The sequence below is a fragment of the Eriocheir sinensis genome, chromosome 27 (genome assembly GCF_024679095.1).
Source record: "Eriocheir sinensis breed Jianghai 21 chromosome 27, ASM2467909v1, whole genome shotgun sequence".
Taxonomy (NCBI): Eukaryota; Metazoa; Arthropoda; class Malacostraca; order Decapoda; family Varunidae; genus Eriocheir; species Eriocheir sinensis.
The window spans coordinates 12,599,656-12,621,213 of NC_066535.1; the positions used below are offsets into that span (position 1 = coordinate 12,599,656).

A 21,558-nucleotide genomic window follows, 5' to 3' on the forward strand; every position below is an offset into this window, starting at 1 on the left:
ATACCACTCATTAGAACCCGACTGATCTCCCATTAAGCCTTTGAAAATAATTTGGTCATAGTCTCAAACATTCCGTCTCTCAAGTACACATATTTGATAATGCTTTCGTAGGAGTTTGAAGCATTTCCAGGGGTATTTTATTGACCCTGGTGATAATTTGACGCTTCTCCTGTACCATGAATCTAAATTACCACTCATTAGAACCCGACTGACCTATTTGGTCTGTGAAAATAATTAATGTAAGAGGCGGAATTAATCGTCTGAGGACCGCCAAATAAGGAATATCAGAGAAGGAAAAATAGTCATATAGAGAATTATCTTAGTTCTTAGTGTCTTTTATCAGGCTGTATTACAAAAATAGTACTTAGAAATGCAAAATCAGGCCAAGTTGCTCGCTATTATTAAGTTTAAGTCAGAGCCATCAAACGTGACCTCCATGAGCATCAGCAAGCGCTAATGTTGACACAAACATAGCCTTTACAGCATTAATTGTTAAGAGTAATATGCCCCCTAAAACACTCCAGAAGAAGAAAAAGAAGAAGTAATAAAAATGCCTGCTGCAACGTAAATTTATGTTCTATGAAGAGAAAGAATATCTAGAGTTTCGCTGCCTGCAGGTGTAATTTCCACATTTGAACCCTTGTTTATAGATAGAGGAATTGATTATTTCCATTTATTTGTAGATGTATGAAACTGCAGACATGAAACTACGGTACATTAGCATGTGTGAGGAAAACAATGTAGGCAGTTGATTCATCTGTGAAAATAGGCAGATCTATAATAAAAACTTCCTTTTATCTCTCTCTCTAGTAACGGGACGGGGGTGATATGTCTTTTCACGCATCATAAATTGTACTTATACAGCTTCTTAACACATTCACCTAGATACCTTCAAACAAAGAGGCTGTAAAGGAGTAGTGATGAAAACGTGAATGGGCTCGGCGGCAGCGGGCGGCGCGTGGCGGTTAGCAGCAGCGGTAGGCAGTCAGCAGGCAGCCCGTGCGTCAGTAGGAAGGTATCTCCGCGCCGCACACCACGCCCGCCACGCCTGACGCGCCGCCCCACTGCAACTTGGTCCCACACCTTTACATTCGGAGTCCATCCTTCCAGCCGTCCGCAAGAACAGGTGCGTTGTGTCCTGAAGAATATTTCCTGTTGTAGTACTATCATAGATATTAATAGTCGCCATCTTCAGGGTAATAAATGTTTACCTTCGTCACTCGCTGGAGCCCCAAGCACTGGCCGGGTGGAGGGCAGGATGATGCCCAATGATTCTAGTGTCCCTTCTCCTTCTTTCCCTTCTCCTTTTTTTCCCTTTTCCTTCTTTCCCTTCTTCCTCTTTCCATTCCTTCTTTCCCTTCCTCTTTCCATTCCCCCTTTCCCTTCTCCCTCTTTCCCTTCTTCCTCTTTCCCTTCTCCCTCTTTCCATTTTCACTCTTTCCTTTCTCTCTCTTCTCCAGACTCCTTGCTGGTGCCTGGGATAGGGGTATTCGTCAGCAGCAGGCGAGTGGCCCCCGCCTGCTCCAGCCTGCTGAGCGCTAGGCCGCAGGGCTGTAGGAGCGGCGGGCTGAGAGGGGGCGGGGTGTCCACTAGTCTTTGTCCTTTTATTTTTGACTAATGGCTTGAAGGAAAGAAAGGCGGAGAAGAGGGCGGTGACTGTTCTTTTTGAAGGGTAATGGAGTGATTTTTTTTTTTTTTTTTTTTTTTTGTGTGTGTGTGTGTTTGCTGATATTTGAAGACACGTACGGACAAGCATACTCACAGATGTCCACTTTTTGTATATTTTTTCTTTCGTGAAAAAAAATATCAACGAGTTACATTCAATACATTTTATTAGTTTTAACCTATTATTATTATTATTATTATTATTATTATTATTATTATTAGTATTAGTATCACCATCGTCACTTAATATTTTAGCTGTCTAGTTAACCCTGCACTATCACACTCCAACTTTCCCTCCTTTGGATGGGCCGAAATGCTATTTTATTCACACTTGTCCTGCTACCCCTAAATAAATAAAATCATGCTTTAGGCTTCGTGTGGGCCACTCAGTCCATAAATCTCGTCTTGACCTTAGCGTGTGGAGTGAGGCAAGGGTGAGGAAGTGTGCAGGGAATCAGATGAGGCGACTGCATGCAGGAAATGGGGAAAGAAACAGGTGCCAGTCAGGATATTACACGGGGAGAGAGGGATGATGGAAGAAGAAAGGAAAATTTTACATGGAAAGAATGAGATGCTGTAGAAGAAAAAAAATAAAAGACTGAGAGGGCGACGGAAAGGAAATTGTCGAAAAAAAAGGTGCAGGAAGAGCTTAACGTGTTAAAAGGAGAAGCATGGGAGATTGAGAAATTATCTACTTCCTTCCCTCCTACTCTTCCTCCTCCTCCTCCCCCACACATGTGAGTTAGGGGGTTTTACGCGTAACGCCCTCCTCTCACACCTGTACACACCTAGCCACCCCTCCTGTTTATTAGTTTTCCAGGAAACACACACACACACACACACACACACACACACACACACACACACACACACACACACACACACACACACACACACACACACACACAGAGAGAGAGAGAGAGAGAGAGAGAGAGAGAGAGAGAGAGAGAGAGAGAGAGAGAGAGCACGAAGAAAATCCGCAAGAATACGATAACAGAACGATTAAATAACCCTTCACCAGATGAACTTCCTGGCAATCATGTTTTTCTGCATGATCCAGGCTTATAAATATTCTAACCGACTTATGACAGCAACTCATGGATATCGCCCCAACTTGCACTAAGCGTCAAAGAAACATTCAGCGTCCACTGTATACTCAGCTGAGAAGCAAATAGTAATAGAAGTTTGTCACGGAAGCAGGTTGTAAGGTGTACCTCTGCAGGATCTATTGTTTGTATGTTGCTTTTGCCACTGACTTCCCTCCCGTGACATACTCTGTTGTGAAAGTGAATAATATATATCATGGGAAGTCTTACATTCTTTTCCCGGCCTTGCACACATAAACCTTGTTCTCAAAATTATAAAGATTCTGCCGTAATAGTAGCAGTAGTGGTAGTAGTAGTAGTAGGAGGAGTAGTAGTAGTAGTAGCAGCAGTAGTGGTAGTGGAAGAAGTTGGGTTGGTAGCAGGTAGTAAAGAGGAACCTGATAAACTTAAAGCCTCGGGGCGTGTCCCTGAGGAGGTGAAACTTTGCCTCCGACGGGTAATATCACCTGACACTTACCTTGCCTACCTTCCTTACCTACTGCAACCAACACTGGCGCACGTGACTCCTGTCCCACCCCCTTCCCTCTCTCTCTCTCAATAAACTCCACCGCCACTTCCTCCACCTTAATTTTCGCTAAGGCAGAGATGCAACTTCTCGGTGGCAGTTTAATATCGTCAGGAGCATTTATATTTAAGGACAGATCTTATAGTCTGAACGTAGGAGCTGAATGTGTACGTATCTGAGCCTCCATGTAACTATATATAACTTTTCAGGATCGTTAGTGATGTTTTTTTCCTGAGTATTGCGTGTGATGAGAACCGCGAGTGAGACGTATATGCCATGCTAGCCCGAGCGTGAAGGTGAAGCGTGTGTCTGTGTGTGTGTGTGTGTGTGTGTGTGTGTGTGCAAGAACGCATTGTTACACTTTATTCCTTAGCGTGGAGGCTACTCATTTCAATCTAGGTCAAGTTCGTCCATGCATGATTATTATTCTCAAGCAAGGGCGGCGGAGAAGACGGTGGTGGTGGTGGTAATAGTGGCGGTGGGGTGGGGGGGTAATGATGGTGGGGGTCGGGGAGGTAGTGGTAGTGGTGGTGGTGGTGGTTCACATAGCGTTCAATATGCTAAGATCTATAACAAGAAATACATGAAAGCAGAAAAGTGAAATCCTCTCAGGAGTAATTTCCTCTCCAGCAGCACATTATAATCCTTCAGCAGAGGGCGGGGGCGGTACCAGTGGCGCATAGACGTGTTCAGTGTGCCGGTGCCTGAAACAAAAAACAATAAAATAAACATAAAACCTTCACGAAAGAATGTAAAGTAATATATCATTCGTCTTGCATATCTCCGTTTTCGATTCTTCTTTCTCCTACTCTTTTTTTATATTTTTTAACCGTAACTCTTCTACTGACACATTAGGACTTGGCACAATGATGAAGATGTATTGATTGGAACATCCGGAGTATACTGGTTCTGAGGGTGCATTGGGAAGGATAACCTTGAGTGGAATGGATTGGGGGGGCGTGGAATGTTTAGGAAGGGGAAGAGAGAGTGTACAGAGAGGGGAAGGAATGAGAAGATAATGGGGGAGAGGAAAGGGAGAGAGTGAGAGGGTACAGCGTTGGAGGGAGGAGAGCGAGAGTGTCCAGCGAGGGGAGGAAGTGGAGGAGAAGGAAAGGGAGAGTTTGCAGTGAGGGGAATGAATGAAGGGGAATAAAAGGAGAGTGTGTAGTGAGGGGAAGGAGTGGAGGGGAAGGAAAGGGAGTGTGCAGTGAGGGGAAGGAGTGGAGGAGAAGGAAAGGGAAAGTGTGCAGTGAAATTAAGGAATGGAGGAGAAGAAAGCGAAAGTGTGCAGCGAGGAGAAGGAGTGGAGGAAAAGAAAGGGAGAGTGTGAGGTGAGAGGACGGAGTTGGAGGGTGACATATGTGCGGTGGTGAAAGTGAAATATGGCGAGATGGAGTGTAAGGGAGTAGGGTGGAGAGGGGTGGGGAATATATCTTCGTAGGAACGGAGGAGGACAGATTGATGAAGTTTAGATGTTACGAAGAATAAGGTGCAGAGAATGTACATAGGTGGCAAAGATAACTCAATGGGGTAGAATTAAAGGGCAAAAAAAAGGTGAGGTCATTATATGGAGTAGAATTAAATGGTAAAAGAAGTCGAGGAAACGATCATTATTATGTAGTGCTGGTTGTTGGCACTTTGTAACTGAGAGAAAGAAAAACATTTATTGACAGGGAGTAAGTAGGATAGTGAAAAGGAGTCGGAGGAGAAAACAAGTAAAAAATTGCTGTTCCAAGGGTGAAGATTAGGAAAGGAGACTTCTCTTGGTGTGTGATAGGCGTGTTGTGCAGAGGTGGCATGGGGTAAATCAATATGAAGAGGCAAGCAACCGTTAGGGAGCAGTCTACAAATATTCTGTTAATTGCTTGCACTCTGTCATTGTCAGGTGAGGTGGGGGCAAATAAAGGAAGGTAAGTGTGGCATGATAGGTGACGATGAGCGCATGTATGGAACAGATGGCAAAGCAAAGAGTGAAGTGCGAGCAGATAAAGGAAAGTTACTGAGGCATGATAGCTGGAGATGGATGTGTGGAAGAAGGAAAAGGAAGGGTGTGAGGGAACAAAAAGCAAAGCAGAGACAAGAGGCAAAGAAATGAGAAGTAAAAGATAAATAATAGCAATGTTTCTTGAGTGTTTATATGCACGCCAAGGACATGCAGCTCCCCCCCTCCCCTCCCCTTCCCCTCCCCCACCCGTTACCTGTCCGCTTCCTTCCTGTGAGAACAAAAACACCTGTTGCGCTCACTTTCTTTTGTTGCCTCGGAAGTGTTGTAGTAATTACCTGTTGTTTGCATAGTACAGCGGCGGCGAGGCTTTATCATTACCATTGCCATTATCTTGCATCATAACCTCCGTCAGCGTTGTCTGGCTTTCCCGGCACTCAAGGTTCCATGGTAGTCCTTATCTGCGCATCCCTGTATTGATCTGGGCGAGAGGAAAAAATACCTGGATTATTTATGACTTTTTATGAGGAATTGATTAACGCTCTTACCTGCAGACTTCACACCTTGCCCAAATCTTGCAAGTGCTGGGGAAGGAAGTTTCGGTGTCTAGATGTCTCTTCAGAAGTTGAGGTTTGACAAAATAAATACAATATGATAAGTTCCGGAAAATAATATCTGTTAAGCTTGGGCAAGTGCTGAATGGAATGTTCGGTGATGTTGGTTTTCATGACAACTGGGAGGACAGAAGATAGGGAAATAGTGCGTGTATGAAAAAGGTGTTTATATATTTCTGTATCATAAATGTCTCCATAATTCTTCAGTCTCCATGTTTATGTCTCCATATTTCTCCATATTTCTGAGAGTATATGAGTGTAAGGGGTATTATATATATGTTGGTTAGTTCATAATTCTTTTGTCTGGGAGCTTGTACAAGTCTGAGAATTGTAAGTGATTATACTATATTCTTTTGTCGGCGTGTGTGAAGGGAGGGAGGGAGGGGGGTCAAGGGGTACATTCGTAATGTCATAATTTGGCAAGTATTTGGGAACAGAGAACAGAGGGGAAGGAATGAGAGGGTGGTGGGTGAGAGGAAAGGAAGAAGTGCAAGGGGGTTACATTACGTGGTTATGAACGTATTTCACTCACCTCTGTCAAGGAGGGTGGGAACGAAAGAGTAGGTGATGTCTTAAAGCTAGATACTTTATTTCTATTAGAGACTGTGTGGCAAGCGAGGGGATGAAAAAGGGAAGGTTATGCATGGTGTCTTAACTTGCAATTTGTCTTGGTCATATCCGTCACGTGTTTGCCACCACTAAGCTTTCAGGCTACTGCTATTGGCTGCATCTGTCACGTCTTTGCCATCGTAAGGGGTGCAGTCCGTGGAGTGGTGCAGGGTATCGCCGCCGGCATTGGTCGCGTTGTTTGTTTGCCATCACTAAGGGTGTAGGATATAGAGCGGTGCAGACCCTCACCGCTAGTATTGCCTGCATGTCACGTATTGGCAATTGCTAAGGGTGCAGACTCTAGAATGGTGCAGGCCCTCATCCTTAGCACCGGTCATGTGTTCGCCATTACTAAACGCGTAGTCTATGGAGTGGTGCAGACCCTCACCGCTAGTATTGGCTGCATTTCACGTGTTTGCCATCGCCAAGGGTGCAGACTCTAGAATGGTGCAAGCCCTCATCATTTGTATTGGCTACACCTGTCACGTGTTTGCATTACTAAGCGTGTAGGCTATGGAGTGGTGTAGACCCTCACCGCTAGTATTGGCAGCATGTCACGTGTTTGCCATCGCCAAGGGTGCAAGCCATGGTGCAAGCCCTCACCGCAAGACTGTCTGCCTCTCTCAAGACTCACCACTGGATCAATATTCCTGCAGAAACGCTATTTGCGGCGCAAGGGCCTCGTTTGGGGTTCATTAAAACGAAATGTGTTTCGATTATACAAATATGTAAAAGGTAGGAATTCCGTGACTAGCATTTGAATTTTCTTGTACGCGTTCGTTAAACCATCGAACATATGCTTTGAACACTATCATCGTGCACGGTCTGAGAGAAAATCAATGCTCGTGCCCATGATATTTCAATTTTAACATGGCCTCTGCATACACGAGCTCTACCTTTATACAAAATTTAACACCTTAGCAAGAACAAACAGAGATATAAAAAAATAATCAAAGGTAAGAAATACATGTACAAACAACATTTACTTTTCGTGAAAAAAAAAATAAAAGAGTAAGGCAGACTTCCGGCCAGACAAAAAAAATAAATAAAAGCAAATACCCGTTAACTTATTGATGAGTCAGTTTGACGTGTGCGGAAGGGAGGGAATAGGAGAACGTGAGTGGGGCAGGTAATGATTCGCCCTCTCGTGGGTGCCCCTCTGTCTGCCTGGGACTGTTGAGTAAGTGACTGTAAAAGAAAACTACCCGGACGAGTGTGTGTGTGTGTGTGTGTGTGTGTGTGTGTGTGTGTGTGTGTGTGTGTGTGTGTGTGTGTGTGTGTGTGTGTGTGTGTGTGTGTGTTATTACCTACCCTCCCTCCACCCTCTTTAATCTCACTTACCTTTTCGTACCTACTCCTGTTTTCCAATTTACCTCCTCTCTCTCTCTCTCACTCTTTTCCCATTTACCTACCCATCCCTCCTCCTTCCCTTACATCGCTTACCTACCCTCCTCCTCTTACTCCCTTACCCACTTACCTACTCACTATTCCTCTCTTCCTTACATCGCTTACCTACCCTCCTCCTCTTACTCCCTTACCCCCTTACCTACTCACCTTTCCTCTTTTCCTTACATCGCTTACCTACCCTCCTCCTCTTACTCCCTTACTCCCTTACCTACTCACTATTCCTCTCTTCCTTACATCGCTTACCTACCCTCCTCCTCTTACTCCCTTACCCATTACCTACTCACCTTTCCTCTCTTCCTTACCCATCCTACCTTCCCACACCCCACTTAGTCATCTATTCTCCCTTACTTACCCTCGTTTCCTCATTCCCTCACCCCGCATGCTTACTAACACCTGCCTATCTTTCTCCCTTCCTCACTCCTCAGCCCGCATGCCCACTATCTACACCCTCATAGCCTGCCCCCCCCCCCCCTCTTCCTTTTCTTCCTTGCTCTCCCTTCGTTATGCCTCGTGTTAGGATCGATTCACACGTGTCCTGGTAACCTATTTTTGAGCCTTGCTGAGTCACACTTTATGTCTTCACTCACATGGTCTTCTTCTCTAATAGTCGATTTTAATGTTTCATCGTCCTATTCGCTTGATGCATTGTTGTTCTTCAGGTGTTGTATTATTCATATGTCATCGATTGATATATTGCTGCACTTTATCTTCTTTGTCGACGTAAATATTATTACACGCATAAAAAATCGAGTAACTGGTTCTTTCTAGTCAGCTAATTTTATTGTCGACCACTATTTCTTATGTTCCATTGATAATATCTTTTTGCATCATTCCTTAACCTAAATATTATATGATGTTCTTAGTGTGTGCTATTTATACTTATCGTGAAAGGATGAAAAAAAATACATAAATTTTAATGTTAATGTTTCTTGATGGGATGACAAGAGAATGAAAGGGTGTATGATATAAGGAACTTAGACTAACGGCATTTTACAGGGAATCATATTTAGTCGTAGGGTGGGCGAGGCGACGCTCTCCCCAACGTATGCTCCCAATGATTGATGTGTGTGGAGGGGGGAGGGCAATATACGAGCTAGAGGGGTTGATGGGGCGTATTATACAAGCAGGAAAGCCATCTCTCTTCATAGTCATCTTTCACCCTAACGAACTGAATGCTATTGTGGCTGTAAATTCAAAGTGTTGGCGTTAGTGTTGCTTGTTTGACTTTTGTAACTGTATATATTTTGTTTGCTCAAGGGGAGCGGCGTTCATTATGTGGTGTTAATGCTATGTATCTTTCTTGTCACCAGTAATTGGGGCCTCGTTGTTATTACACACACACACACACACACACACACACACACACCAGACAGCACGAGCGAATAAAAAAGTATTACCGTTTCTCCGAATGAATGATTCAGACCATAGCGTCTCGTAATAGCTACCGTGTGTGTGTGTGTGTGTGTGTGTGTGTGTGTGTTGAGGAGTCTTTAATGATATAGGTTATAAATTACCCGCATTGCACGTGTAGATATGTATGTTACGTGTGAATATGCATGTGTGTGTGTGTGTGTGTGTTATAGTTACGTGTGTAATCATAACTACATTAATGAGTCAAACATGTGTTGCGTGTGATAAGTTATCTTGAGCGTGTTTGTATGTGAATGTGTTACGTGTTCTTTGTATGGTTTTTTTTTTCTGTGTGTGTGTTAGAATATTCTCTTTGTAGCCCAGTCTTAGTTCCTTTATTATTTATAGTAAACTCAGAGGCACTCCTTCTTACCACACTTTCATTCCTTCCAATACCTCTCTTAAATTCGCCACCACTCCCTTCCTTTTCTGCCACTCTAGCCTCCCACTCGCTTCCCTTAGCTTGGCATTGAAACGGGGCATTCTCGAAAAACCCCTTTCTCTGCCTTCTCTTTGATGTAAATAAGAAGCGATAACTTTTGGTAATAAGATCACATTGTCAAAAAAAAGTTAAAATAGTGTAATATGGTTGAGAGAGAGAGAGAGAGAGAGAGAGAGAGAGAGAGAGAGAGAGAGAGAGAGAGAGAGAGAGAGAGAGAGAGAGAGAGAGAGAGAGAGAGATTCTAGGAAGTCGGCCAAAAGTTATGGTTCATTAAAGTTTTGGAAGATGGGATTTATCTGCTTGTATCTCTCGCTTTTCCTGGAGAGAGAGAGAGAGAGAGAGAGAGAGAGAGAGAGAGAGAGAGAGAGAGAGAGAGAGAGAGAGAGAGAGAGAGAGAGAGAGAGAGAGAGAGAGAGAGAGAGAGAATGGACATATATTTGGAAACTACAACCACTATTCAGAGAGGACAAAGATGGCATAATATCGAACTAATTATTTTAGTTTAACACAGAGGAGACGGGAAACATTTGACAGGTTATATATAAAGAAAAAAACAACAAACAACTCGAGGTATGAAATTTTAATCAGTAATAAGTAGGGTAAAGGAAATCGATAAAAGGGGAGGAGAGGGAGATCTAAAGGCAATTCCCTAAACATACACGGGATCGGATCAGAGCGGTCAGTCATTATTTACTGAACTTATGGACGGTCTCTCGCTCGCCGTGTTTATCTTTCCAGCCCCGTAATCCCGCGCCCACGTGAGAGGAAGGCTTATTGCGGCGGCGCTCTGGTGGACGAAACTCTTGAACCTCCGACGAAATTCATTGATCCTCCGCGGCGCCGTAAATGAATCTCCCTTATCAGGCTTCCACTCCAATCGTTCCGGAAGCGTTCGTTCGGCTTTTATCTTTCCATCACTCGTCTCTTGGATGGCTCACGTTTCCTAGATGTTATAACAGGCTTCTTACCGTCACCGTCCTACATGAAGCTTATTTACCCACTGCCATTCTCCTTTTTTCCGTGTAATATAAATAAACCACGCGAGCATGAATCTTAAATGGACAAGAGATATAACGACCTATATAAAGATAACCAGATGACATACGGAATTTTCTGGTCACTCCCTCGTCCTTTTGATACATAGTGATCTAGATAAACAGGGCACGCGTGAGGCACCGATGCATAAGTGATAAAAGTGGGAGCCATAGCAATAAGAAAATAATGGAAACTTGGGTTAGAAGGAAGGAGAAACACGAGAGATAGGGAGGATAGGGTTACATAATGAAGTTTGACGATCAGCATAAGATTAGCTAGACATGACGATAAGAAAAGTACGACAACGTGGGTAAGAAGGATGATCATTGAGGATAGGCTGTACAATATGGTTAAAGAAATGAAGCAAAGAGGATTCGGAAGCAAGAAACGAAACACTGAAAATGCGGTTAAAGGAAGAAGCATAGAGAATATAGGTGAAAAAAGCATAGATGTCGGATTAATAGAAAGAACCATGGAGAAGAGGTTAACAAAAGAGAAGCATGATGAATATAGAAATACGAAATACATGGAAATAATAACGAATAATAAGAAATACGAATAGCAGAACGATACAAAGAAACAACGGGAATAGAGTAATAAGGAGGAATATGATGAGAAAAGAAGTAAGAAGCAAAGGATAAAAAGTAGTAATATAAGGCATAAAAGATAAGAATGAATGGACGAGGGTTTGAATGGAAGAATAGCTCAGCAGGTCAAGTGGTGTGGAGGGGATCTACGGGTGGCGAGTCACGTGGAAGAGGGAGGATAAGATGGGGCAATGCAGTGGAAGGCTTGCGTCATGATCCTTTTGTGCTGGAGACGGAGGAAGAGAGGAGAGCAAAAGAACGAGGAAAATAAAAGCGTTATTGATGGCGATAATGATGATGATGATGATAAAATGAAGATCAGTAATAATATAAAAAAAAACAAGGACAAGAATAAAGAGAATAAAAACTAGAACAGAGAAAGAAAGATTAAATAAAATAAAAAGGTGGAGGTTAAGAGAAGAACGAGGAAAAAAAATAAGCGTCATTGATGGCGATGATGATAATGATAAAAAAAGATTAGTAAAAACAAAAATAAAAACAAGAACAATAATAACGAGAAGAAGAACAAGAACAAGGAATGAAAGACCAAATAAAAAAATAGTAATCTTAAGACCTAATGAAACGAGGCATAATGTGACCCTAGACTTTTATGGCACTGTGAAATGTTTCGTTTTGGTCGAGATCGAAAATTAATCATCATCTTGAGTTTCTGAGTAGTAAAGTTAGATGGCGATGATAATGATGGTGATGCTGTGTCGCTGATGATAATATCTGAGCATAAATAACAAGTGAAAACGTATCGAGACACCTCTCCTCCCGAAATTGACCTCTCTTTTGGCCACTCTCCTGAACTCTTTTTTATAGGGGCAGTGATTAGCGGGCTCTTTTCTCATCATTATTTTTTTTTGCCCTTGAGCTGCTTCCTTTTCGGCAAAAAAATATTGATAATGAAGTCCCGGCAATAGGAAGGAAGAGTGGAGAGGAAAAGAAAGTCGGGAATAGTAAAATAATTAATGAAGGCTGATAACAGTGCGAAAGAGAGAGGGAAGCATGTTCTCCAAGGGTAATTATTTTGTCTTATACGAGAAAAAGAAAGAAAGCTAAGGAAAGGAAAAGGAATGAGGGAAGACAATGGGTAAAAAAAACGATAAGAATAAAGCCTATTTATGCTGCTATTCTTTTATTTAGGTAGAAAAGAGAAAGAGGGAAAAAACATTGATAGTAAGGAATGAAGCGATGTGGATAATGATTTAGAATTTATATGGAAGTAAAAAGAAAACGTAAAAATGTTAAAAGGAAAAAAAATATCAAGGAGGAGGTAGGAAGAAAGATCACTTAGGAGGTTCTCTTAAGTAACACAACGACAGATTCATAAAAGACACTCTGATATCCGTGACAGGACAATATATAGCTAGTCCTCCTTCTCCCCCTCCTCCTCTCCCCTTCCCCTCCCCTTCCCCTCCCCCTCCCCTCAGCTTGTCCTCATCCTCCTCACGTAAGGACCACCTCTCACCTCTTATTATCAAGTATTAAGAGGACGGTCGATGAGACGGACGTAATTGCACTGCTCAGGTAGACAGGTTGCCGGGGCCAGGTGTGTGTGTGTGTGTGTGTGTGTTACGTGAAATATGAGAATCTAAACCCCTCCAATATGCAACCCCTGTTTACAAGATAATTCACCCTCAAGGTTATGGGACAAGCTTTTAAAAGGAGAGTAAAAAGTAAAGGAAGAATGCCGAAAAAAATACAAAATAAAATAGACGCTTAAAAAAAATAGAAAAAAGAATAGACCAAGACTTGCAGGCTGAAATAATTGGGAGTGGGGTAAAAATGTCAGAGGAATGCCGATCATGTAAAGAAAAAATGTAAAACTGATAGAAGAGAGCTGTTAAGGGGCCATGTTTCGGGAAGGCAGTGGCTGAGCCGTTTTTCTGGAATTAGTAACCGCAGAGACCCACATTCGAATCCCGCCGACGGTTAATTATATGCATACGTCTTCGAAGGACCGAAAATCATTCATATGCTCCTCCTCCTCTGTTTCTTTGCTTGCGACTACTACTACCACCACCACTACTACTACTACTACTACTACTACTACTACTACTACTACTACTACCACCACTACTACTACTGCTACTACTACTACTACTACTACTACTACTACTACTACTACTACTTTTTCCACTACCATTACCGTTATCTTCCCAGTCATCGCTGCTGTCCTCCTCGCAAAGCCCTAGGAATAAAAGATAAGATGTACCGACCATAAAACACACACACACACACACACACACACACACACACACACACACACACACACACACACACACACACACACACTCACTAATTAGACTGGTCCACCTATACACTTACCCCTCCAGATAAGAGCAATTTCTGGTGTTTAAGGTATAGTTACACGTTAGCTTAGGAAGGGAAGAAGGAGGAGGAGGAGGAGGAGGAAGTGAAAGAATTTGAGGAGAAAAGAGAAGAGAAGGAAGAGACTAAGCAGTAGGAAAAAAAATTGAAGGAAGGGGATGAAGGAGGAGGAGGAGGAGGAAAGAAGAGGAGAGAAAAAAAGGAAGAATTGGGAGAGAAGGAGGAAGGGATGCATGTCATACGTGCTCAGTGTTGATGTTAGTGGTGATGGTGAGCGTGGGGGTGGTGATGGTGGTGGTGGTGGTGGGGGTGGTGGTATGTGTGGTGTAGCGTGACTTTAATGGCGGACACTGTGGCCTTAATGAGTATTTCAGTGTCGTTACGTTGTTGTTATTATCATTTAGGAGCAGCGAGTAGCGGCCTTTTTTTATTATTGCTTCCTTTTTGTGCCCTTGAGCGGTCTCCTTTGTTGTAAAAAAAATATTGTCGTCATCATTATCATCTTTTCATTTCCCCCTTTACTCCTCTCTCTTACCTCTCTTTTATTCCGCAAGAGTACCAAATCTTCCCCTATTATGAACATTTCTGCGCCATGACCGTGGTTGATGAATAATGACCACGTACAGTTAATATATATTTTTTTTACACGAGGGGTACGGCCTTGCCCTGGTCTTCACTACGTGGCCTCGAGGCTTAATTACAGGGGCGAGCAATGCCAGGTATGCGGCTCACGGCGGGACAGGTGCGTGGCGAGCGGCCGTGCAGATGTGGGTGTCGTGGGTAAGGTTATGGTGAGGCATGAGTGTAGGTTTTTTCCACGGTAGAGGCGGAAGGTTAAGAGCAAAAGATCATAAGAAAATAAATGCCAATAAATGATCAATGCCTATTAAAGTAGACAGTGGGAGCGGCGAGTAGCGGGCTTTTTTTTTTTTTTTTTTTTTTTTTATTCTTTTTGTTGCCCTTGAGCCGCGTCCTTTGATGTAAAAAAAAATGGTTAAGGGCAAAATAGGTTCCTTAGAAAATAAATGCCATGTAGTAAATTATAAATGCCTATAAAAAAGACAAAAAAAAAATGCTGAAGATCGTCTTTCCCCTGCCTTAGGTCGGTATTTTTAGGCACTTCGGTTTCTCACAACAACAATCTCTCATTAATGTTTTTTTCTTCACGCTCATGGTACAGAATCTTTGTCAAACTACCACCAGAGTCATAAAAGCACCCATGGAAAGGCCCGCAATTCCTACGAAAACTTTTGCAAATGTGTGTGTTTGTCCGCCGAAATGTTTAAGAATATGGCCCTCGCGACCCCGCCATGGAGTCCTCGAACGCTGCCAAGTCTTCCCACGCCTGCATCATTTTACCGTGTTGTTCTCGGCCGGGCATTGCAGGTCTTCCAGCGCTGTTGTTATCTCAGCGCAGGCCATTTACTTACTCTGTTTTGCTTCCTAATTTTCCTCCTCCAGTTTACATGTCTGAAGTGACGTTTTAAATCTTACTGATGCAGACAGGCGAACAAAAAATGGTGTAAAAGGTAAAGCAAGAGATGTGGAAAGCGGAAAAATAATAACAGTATACCATAAAGTGAAAGAGTAAAAACAGGGACCGAAAGAGATATACTATTAAGCGAAAATACTTGGCACTTTGAATCCGATTGGCACTTTCACGCTTACTGACCTGACAAGTACGGAGATCGATCAGTGAATGGCTAGCATGGACCGACGATTATGCTGACCATCTACGGCACTCCCTTTACCCATTACCGAGAGAGAGGGTCACAGCAGACACATCACAGGGGTAGAGGAAGGGGAGAGGATGTTACGTAAGGGTTTGGCTCCACTCCAGAAGCTTTTGCCAGACGGTTTGTTTCCAGCGCCGTTCTAAAGGGTCTCTAAACGGAATTATTTGTGTTTTACGAGACATTTATCACGGTCTTACGATGCGGCAATGTGACAGCTATGCGTTTAGTAGTGGTAGTAGTAGTAGTAGTAGTAGTAGTAGTAGTAGTAGTAGTAGTAGTAGTAGGGGTGTGGCAGGTGGTTCTGTGAGTAGAGTTAAGTGTGAGTCTTTAGCTGACATGAGACTGAGGAAGGGAGGGAGGGTCACTGCTTGGCTGTTATAGGAAGGAAAGGGAAGGGAAAGAGAAGGAAGGGAAGGGAAGGGAAGGAAAGGGAAAGAGAATGAATGGAAGGGAAAGGATAGGAAGGTAAGGGAAATAAAAGGAAGGGAAGGAAAGAAAAAGAAGAGAAGGAAAGAAAAAGGAAAGGGAAGAATACGTATAGAAATGAAAGGAAAGAGAAATTAAGGGAAAGGAAGAGAAGGGAAGGAATATGGATAGATTTAGGAAAGGAGAGAAAAAACAAAAGGGAAGGGAAGGGATAGTCTAGCGAATCAATAACATTACTTTAAAGACTCCTCCGTCCCCTTCCATGACAGCGAACGGGGGAAGAAAAAGAAAAAAAGAAAAAAAAGTGTGAAGGGGAAAGCAGAGACGTGGGAAGCGAACAGATGACGGTAAACGTGGAAAGAAACGAGAAGAAAAAGGAAACGAAAAAGACATATATCCCCCAAAAAGTAAAGAATAATGAAAAGATAAGCAGATGATAGGAACGAAAAAGGGAAATAGATAAGTAAATAGCGTAAAAGAAAAAAAAATAGGAAAGGAAGTACTGGAGAGTGAGGGTCATATGGAACATGGAAAACAATAACGAAGAAAAAAATGTTATATAGAAGTCGATGTAAATAAGACATGAAAAAAAATAATTAAAGCAAGGAATATATTTTTAAAGGGAGGAAGAGAGAGAGAGAGGATGAAGAGGAAATTACGCTAAGTTAATATCATCGTAAACTGGAGTAAGAGAGAGAGAGAGAGAGAGAGAGAGAGAGAGAGAGAGAGAGAGAGAGAGAGAGAGAGAGAGAGAGAGAGAGAGAGAGAGAGAGAGAGAGAGAGAGAGAGAGAGAGAGAGAGAGAAAGAAGAGAAAAAGAAGAAGAGATGAAAGAAAAGAGGAAGAGGAGGAGGAGGAAGAGAAGGAAGGGAAGGAAAGCATATGATTGAGATGAGATGTAAGAGAGAGAGAGAGAGAGAGAGAGAGAGAGAGAGAGAGAGAGAGAGAGAGAGAGAGAGAGAGAGAGAGAGAGAGAGAGAGAGAGAGAGAGAGAGAGAGAGAGAGAGAGAGAGAGAGAGAGAGAGAGAAGGAGAAATGCTACCAAGCTAAATATCGGCATATGAATCATTGTTAGGATAGATTATCGGAACGAGGACAGACCTTTACTTAAGCCGGAAGGAATTATTGCAATGGCCGGGCTTTGTGGGTCCATGGGAGCTGATTCTGTGGGGTCTCGGTCTTGGGCTTTGTGGGACCATGAACCTTGGATTTTGTTTTCTTGATAAGGGGGAAAGAATGGAGAGAAGATGGCTAAAAAAGAGAAAGAGGGGAGATAAGTGGAATGAAAGAGAATAAAGAAACAGGGAAGGGAAGGGAAGGAAAGTGGATGGAAGGAAAAGGAAGGGAATGGAGAGAAGGGAATTAAAGAAAAGAAAGGAAAGAGAAAGAAAGAGAAGAGAAAGGTAAGGAAAGTAATTTAAATAGAAAGGAAAGAAAGGGAAGGAAAAAGTATCGGAGGAGAAGGAAGAAAGCCGAGATAGCAATTGAAGAAGGAAGGGAGAAAAGAGAGAAAGATGAAAGAAAGATATTTAAAAGGAGACTAGAAAGAGCGTAGGAGAATTGTAGAAAGAGGGTTGAGAGAGAGAGAGAGAGAGAGAGAGAGAGAGAGAGAGAGAGAGAGAGAGAGAGAGAGAGAGAGAGAGAGAGAGAGAGAGAGAGAGAGAGAGAGAGAGAGAGAGAGAGAGAGAGAGAGAGAGAGAGAGAGAGAGTAGACAAAAAAAAGGAAGAGATTTAACAGGGGACTTGAGAGAACGTAGGCAAAGAGAAAGAAATATCTAGAGAGCGAGAGCGAGGGAGAGAGATGGACGGGAACGAAGAGAAAGAGAGAGAGAGAGAGAGAGAGAGAGAGAGAGAGAGAGAGAGAGAGAGAGAGAGAGAGAGAGAGAGAGAGAGAGAGAGAGAGAGAGAGAGAGCGGAATGGGCGACATGGGAAGTCAATAAAGGAGAGGCAGGTGGAAATCATTTGGGCGGAGATAAGGGAAAAAGTAGTCTGAGGCCTTCTTAATGATGCGCCTTGCCTTGGTACTTAACTCCGTCTCTTTTTGCTGGTTTGTGAAGGCTGTGAACCCATTGCCATTACCACAAGACACAAAACCAACCATTTAATTTAGGCTACCATAGTTTTTATTCCTTAGTTATTCTTCTGTTCTCTTTTATTTACTCCTAACTCTTTACTCCGTTAGCTGGTGGAGGCTCTGAACCCTCTGCCATTACCACAAGACACAAAGCCAACCATTTAATATAGGTTACCACAGTTTATATTCCTTAGTTATCATCATGTATTCATTTATTTACTCCCAACTCTTTACTCCGTTATTTTGTGAAGGCTTTGAACCCACTACCATTACCACAAGACACAAAGCCAGCCATTTAATATAGGTTAACACAGTTTATATTCCTTAGTTATCATCATGTATTCATTTATTTACTCCTAACTCTTTACTCCGTTATTTTGTGAAGGCTTTGAACCCACTACCATTACCACAAGACACAAAGCCAGCCATTCAATTTAGGTTACCACATTTTTTTATTACCCAGTTATCCTCGTGCACTCTTCAATTTACTCCCAACTCTTTACTCCGTTATTTTGTGAAGGCTTTGAACCCACTACCATTACCACAAGACACAAAGCCAGCCATTTAATATAGGTTACCACAGTTCAATTTACTCCTAACTCTTCACTCCGTTAGCTGGTGGAGACCCTGATCCTATTACCCCGACACAAGACTCACTATTTAATTCAAGTTACCAGAGTTTATATTAAAGTTTATATTCCCTAGTTACCATTATGTACTTATTAATTTACTCCTAATTTGCTCCGTCAACTTGTGGAAGCCCTGAACTTTTTACTTATTACCCCAAGATACAAGGCTAACTATGACATTCAAGTTACCACAATTTATATAACTCCATTTCTCCTCATGTACTCATTAATTTACTAAACAATCCTGGGGGGATGAAAATAGCTGAATTGATATCTAATATTTTGGCCAGGGTTCCAACGTACGGTTTTAGCGAGGCACATTAAACACTGCACCACGGCGACGCTTGGGAGATGTGGCGGAGTGGAAAGTGAGGGAAAGGGAAATTAAAGAAACGGGAAACGAGGGGGATGGGGAACGTGGGAGTCTCTATAAAAGGAAAGTCTTGGGATGAAGGCAGAGGTTGGTAGGGCGAGGAGAAATGAATGGGAAAAGGAGGTAGACAAAAGTATTACATAAGAACCATAAGAGAAGACGAAAGAAAGGGTTGAAGAAAAATAAAGAAAAAGTATAAATGGTGGTGAGTCAAGAGAGGGACGAGGATGAGATAGGAGGAAAGGGATGCTGAGAAAATTAGGGATGATGAAAGTGGGAAGAGAGGGTGAGCAAAGGAGAAACATGGGAAAATCTATGAGCAAAAGACGGAGGAGGTGAGGAAAGATGAGACGGCAAGGAGGAGAGTGGTAAGGGAGATTGACAATATGGATGAGGGAACGGGAAAAGGATAGCATAGAGGAAAGGTACGATGTAAACTGTAGGAATGAAGGATGGACGAATGGGAGGCTGGCAGAATATGATGAAAGGGGGGAAAGATAAATCAAAGAGGGATGCAAGGAGGGAAAGAGGAGGAGGAGCAGAGAAGGAAAAAGTCTTAAGTGAACGAAGGAAGCTGTGAGAGGAGGTTGCAAAGAAAAAAACCTGTGTGAAACTTCCTTGATGGCAGGATGAGAAGTGAAGCTTTCATCCCTGCACAAATTAACAAAAAATTTCAGCATACGTTTCACAGCTTCTTGGTCACTTAATTTCTCTTTCTCTTCTTCTTTCTCCTTCCATATTTCCTCTCTGTCTTCCTCAGCGTTATCTCTGTATTCATCATCAATAAAACTAAACAAAAAAAAAAGAGGAGAGAAAAAGAATCTAACATCACTTTAACATAACCTTCTAACTAAACTACAAAAGCATTATTACCCAGAATGAGATCAACGCCAAAGTTAGTATCGTGTAGTACTACCTGACACACCTTTCCAGCCCAGTGCGCAAGGTAAAGACACGGGCAAATTAGGTAAGAGTGTGGCTGTCTAATGTTATTCAGGTCAGGGCTATTGCGAGGTGGCGGGGGAGGGTTTTATTCGCTTGCAGCCTTGAGTCTCCGGACCTAATTCTGTAATTGCTCGAAACCACTCCGCAGCGTGACTAAGAGCTCTCAAAACCTGCATGACTGTGTGGGGGAAGGGGAGGGCAAGGGAGAGGGCGTGTGTGTGTGCGTGTGTGTTCGTTGCGCTGCCCTGTATTAGGTCATGGAGGGACAGGCGTGGTAAGACCTGGATATTCTCTCCTCACTCAGGCTTTTCCTCACTTCCTTGCAAGACTGTTTCCAAGAATTTGACTTTTCTGGTCCATTGGTGCGCATCCCCGGCCTAAATGAAGGTTTCTGAATATTATGTGTGTGTGTGTGTGTGTGTGTGTGTGTGTGTGTGTGTGTGTGTGTGTGTGTGTCCATGCAGCGTCCTTCCGTCTCCTAGTTTTTGTTGCCGCCACTTCCCCGAAGATTACACGGAGCTCTGGTTTAGACTTACCGGATGCATAATACCTATCCAGCGTGTACGGCAGCCTCTATTTTAGTGTGTGTGTGTGTGTGTGTGTGTGTGTGTTTAATGTCCCAATACTAGGTCACAGCTGACGCGTTGGGGTACAGCCAGCGTCTTCACTTTGTTGTCTTTTTCTTTTCTGCTTCTAAAATTACTTCATAAGATACAATTTCCTTGCGTAAAACATGTCCCTTCCGACTGACCAACGATCTGACTGACGTCCACCCAGATTATCCCTTGTATTATTATATAAACACGGACCCGCAAAAAGTCACGGCGTAGCTCAGACAAGAGGAGTCAAACGCGGGGACACTGTAGAGGTGGCCTGAAGATAAGCTGGAACTCTACCTCAACCAACCCTTATCTAACCTTATTTTTCTTTTATTTTGCGAAACTTTGTACGTTTCTAGTAAAAAGTAGGCCACGGAGATTCATTACAAGACAATATACAATTCGATTCAGATGAAACTAATTTGACTCATTGTATTAACGTATCCTAGTCGTTCCTTTCTTCACCCGATTTAGCTTAATACAACTAAGCTAATCCAACCAAAATTAAACCATTTACCTCTATTATTCCATCCCCATCAGTTTAACCTAATCTGGCCTATCTTAAACTAGACTAATTTTTACCTATCGTGTCCCTTTACTGCCCGAACCTTTTCCATTCTTACCCAGCAGACCCTCACCTAACTCACTTAAACCTGAACTAACCTATTGCTAAACCCATATGAGGAGGCAGCTAGGCACGAGGCACACCAAGAGAGCCAGGCAGCGAGCGTCCAATGTGGGAGGAGGAACCGAAGCGACCGTCGGGTTATGTGGCCCTCGTGAACAGGACAGACACATGCCGCCAGTCGATATCTGTCCCGAGGGTCTCCGTGGCGGCGGCCTCGTCTTCGCCAGCCGGGATAACGCAGCATCAGAAGGAGAAAATAAGAAAATGAGTGTATATGTTTCCTCCTTTTTTTGAGACATTGGTTGTTTCTGGGCTTGATCTCGTTCTCTCTACATCTTTATTGGTTCTACATCGATTATTAAACCATTTCATTTTTTTATCTTTTATTACTATCATCGGTGAATTTTTTACTCTTGGTTGAAACTCATCCATATTGATTTTACATCGATAACTATTAAAGCCGATTAACTTTTTTCCGTCTGCGGCGAG

At 42.8% G+C, this 21,558-nt stretch overlaps 1 protein-coding gene across 1 annotated transcript in view; it reads left to right on the forward strand.

Annotated features, from left to right (window-relative positions):
* Nucleotides 1–959: 959 nt before the first annotated feature.
* Nucleotides 960–21,558, forward strand: part of LOC127004143 (crustacean calcium-binding protein 23-like) — a 44,095-nt gene continuing 23,496 nt past the window's right edge. The window contains exon 1 of the mRNA XM_050871565.1: nucleotides 960–1,126. The gene's annotated coding sequence lies outside the window, so the exon portion shown is untranslated. The remainder of the gene's footprint in view (nucleotides 1,127–21,558) is intronic.